General features: G+C 78.1%; 1 non-coding gene across 1 annotated transcript; it reads right to left on the bottom strand.

Moving 5' to 3' along the window:
- Positions 1-101: 101 nt before the first annotated feature.
- On the bottom strand, positions 102-254 carry LOC142027592 (5.8S ribosomal RNA). The gene has a single exon (XR_012649195.1). It is a non-coding gene; the product is annotated as a 5.8S ribosomal RNA (ribosomal RNA).
- Positions 255-2,500: the final 2,246 nt, after the last annotated feature.

The raw sequence follows: 2,500 nt of genomic DNA, 5'->3' as shown, positions 1-2,500 counted from the left end.
GCGCGCGCGCGGGCCTGCGAGGCGCCCCAGCCGCGCCGCTGCGACCGCCGCCCCACCGCGAGGCGAGGGGCGGCGGCACAGACGGGCGATTGATCGTCAAGCGACGCTCAGACAGGCGTAGCCCCGGGAGGAACCCGGGGCCGCAAGTGCGTTCGAAGTGTCGATGATCAATGTGTCCTGCAATTCACATTAATTCTCGCAGCTAGCTGCGTTCTTCATCGACGCACGAGCCGAGTGATCCACCGCTAAGAGTTGTCTGGCTTTCGGCACCGCCCCGCACGCGCGGGGGGGCCAGGACCGCTTCGCCACAGGCGAGCGGCCCCTCCGGAGGATGGCCCACCGCCCGCCCGCCCACCCCCCTCCGCACGCGCGGAGGGGGCACGGCGCAGCACGACGGAGAAGCCGCGCCTCTGCTGACCGTACGAGCACACACAGAGAAAGGGGGGGGGGAAAGGAACGGAAAACTCCGAGCGGCGAGGCTGGGGAGCCCGCGCTCCCGACCGGCCTGGGAAATGCCTTGCTCGCATCGGAGGCGGCCCAGGCGCACGGGCTCGGCCCGGCCTCTGGCCAGAGGCAGCGATGCACCCGACCGCGCGCGGCCTGCCCACCACGCTCCGGACGACACGGCTGCTGCTGCTGCGGGGCAGCAGCGGGGAGCCCCACCGGCCCCGCGCACGCCTCCGTGCCGGCTGCGCCGCGCTACGACAGCCAGCTCCCCCGGGCTCGTCCCGACGGCAACTCCGCGGCCACGCCAGCAGCTCCAAGAGGCGGCAACCGCCAGAGCCGGCGACGCACCGCCCGCGGCCTGCCGGACGGCACCCGCTGCCGCACCAGAGCGGCTGCCCTCCCGGAACCACCGCCACCGCTTCTCGCCTCGGCCCCTTCCACGGGCACGCCCCAGGTGGAAGGCGGACGGCGCTAAGCCGGGGACAGCGCCCGCTCTCCCCGTTTCCACGCGGAGACCGCGCGTGGGGTGCCCCCGCCCGCCCCCGCCCACCTGCCCGGCGCGGCCGGGAAGCGCGACGGGGAAGCGGCGGGCAGGGCCCGGGACGGGACAGCCGCGGCCGGCACCGGGCGCCCTCCGGCCGACCGACAGGCCGAGCGGCGCCGCCGCCGCTCAGCCGGGGTGCCGCCCTTGCCAGCAGCCAGTGGCGGGAGACCGCCGAGCGCTCGCCAGGGCGAGGGGGGGAACGGAGCGCAGCGCGGCGCAGCGCTGCGACGGAGTCGCGGCGGCCCGGCAGCCGCCCAGCGAGCCCCCACCGCGGGGACCCGCCACCCCGGGCAGTGAGCCCGCGCTCACGCCGGGGCCGCCCGTTTCGAGGCAGGCAGGCCGGCTACGGCCGACCGCACCGCGGTCTCCACCGAGACCGGACCGCGGAGAGGAGGGGGCAGCGGGACCCCTCCCCGGCACGGCTGCCCGCGGGATGAGCACGGGCGGCAGCCCACCAGGGCCTTCGTGGGAGGAACTCCCGGCCCCTTTAAGGCACCGCCGCCCGGCCGCCCCCCCGGGTCGCATCGAGCCGCCCGCGTCTTTAAACCTCCGCCCGGCTCCACGGCCTTCGACCCCCGGGCTCGCCGAGGGAGGGCCGCGGAGGCGCGGACGCTAGGTACCTGGCCCTGGGGTGAGGGAAACGACCTGAAGGCCCCGCGGGGGTGCCTCCCCCGCTGCCGCCCTCGGGGGAGCGTCCGCCCGCGGGGGCGCGCCCGACATCCACCGCCACCACCACGTCCTCCTTCCCGGGGCCCGGGGTTTCCCTCAGTAGCCCGGCGCTGCGCCCGGGAGGAGAGCCGTGGCTCGGGCCGCCCGCTGGCGCGGGACACAGCCCGGCGGGGGCCTCGCCCACCAGAGGAGGCGGCGGCGGCAGAGCGCCCCCCCCGCCCCGGCTCCCTCGTGGGGAGAGGTGCGGGGGGGGAACGGCCGCCGCCGCCCCACCCGGCGCCACGCACCCGCCCGGAATGCCCGGAGGCCTTTCCCCTGCGCGGCCGGCCGGGCTGCTTCGCAGCAGCCCGACAAGGTGCGGGCAGGGCCGCGGGAGACGCCTCCCGCGACCCCGGAGGACCCTCTCCTCTCGCGCCGCTCGCGCCCTGCTGCCCCGTCCTCACCGCCGCTCGCCGCTTCTTCCTCCTTGCCCGAGCGGGCTCGGCCGGCGGGGCTCGTCACACCCCGCGCCGGCGTCCCCCCTTCCCGCGCACTGCCGCCCGCGCTCTGACCGGGGGCGCCCCTCTTGGCCCCGAGGGCCGCGCCCCAAAACCTCCCCGGCAGCGGACCGCCGTCGGGCGAGGCGGGGCCGGTCCCCGGAGAAGGGCGCCGGCCGGCGGCGGGCGCCAGCGGAGGCGAGAAGCGGGGTGACGGCGGGGACGCGGCGGCCCCAGCCGTCCGGGCAACGCGCGCGCGCGCGTAGGAGAGAAGCGACGGAGTCGGCGGTAGCGAAGGCGGGCCAGCGCCCGGCGAGCGAGAGGCGAGAGCGCCTCCGGGAGGGGGCCGAGCCGGGACCCCCTC

This window comes from Buteo buteo, unplaced genomic scaffold, assembly GCF_964188355.1.
Source record: "Buteo buteo unplaced genomic scaffold, bButBut1.hap1.1 HAP1_SCAFFOLD_37, whole genome shotgun sequence".
Lineage (NCBI taxonomy): Eukaryota > Metazoa > Chordata > Aves > Accipitriformes > Accipitridae > Buteo > Buteo buteo.
The sequence above is the reverse complement of the archived record's forward strand: the minus strand, read 5'-3'. Positions and strand labels throughout refer to the sequence as shown.